Source organism: Homarus americanus, unplaced genomic scaffold (genome assembly GCF_018991925.1).
Source record: "Homarus americanus isolate GMGI-L3 unplaced genomic scaffold, GMGI_Hamer_2.0 scaffold23598, whole genome shotgun sequence".
Classification (NCBI taxonomy): Eukaryota; Metazoa; Arthropoda; class Malacostraca; order Decapoda; family Nephropidae; genus Homarus; species Homarus americanus.
In genome coordinates this window covers 3,673,711-3,674,387 of record NW_024731054.1, presented here as the reverse complement: position 1 = coordinate 3,674,387, position 677 = coordinate 3,673,711, and positions in this window count along the sequence as shown.

Below are 677 nucleotides of genomic sequence, written 5' to 3'. Positions count from 1 at the left end.
TCCCTGATACCATACACAGATTCTCCTTCCATGCAAGTAGTCACCCATCCAGTGTAACAACTTTCCTGATACCCCTAGAGCAGCCAGTTCATTCATAACTTCTTCACTATGAGCTTTATCAAATGCTCCTTGTAAATCCACAAAAACTCTACATCTGTCTGCATCATTTGATAAACATTTTATAACACAGTCTGAAGTACATTTCCCTTCCAAAAAACCAAATAAATTACAAGATAGATTTTCCCCCACAATATATACAAGCCTATATAGTAATACTCTCCATAATCTTGGAAAAACAAGATGTTAAAGGTACTGGCCTGTATCCACCAGTTGCCTTAGGGACAGGAATAACTATCGCTTTCTTCCATTCTGTTGGTAATCTACCCTCTGTATAGCTCAAGTTGAATAAATCTAATAATGGACTATTTTCCATACCAACTAAGCAGTTCAAAATTTCATAAGTCACACCATCTTCGCCTGGTGCTGTAGATTTTCCTTTTTTAACAGCATTTAATAACTCATCTTAAGTAATATCTACACATGGTACATCACAAATACTGTATTTAGAGCTAATGAAATAAATCTTCTTCTTTCATTTTGCCACTCATCTAATGCTTCTATTGTCCTGTTAGGCAGGGAGGCAACACTAGCTGCTTTAGCCCATTTGTCAGCCAGTT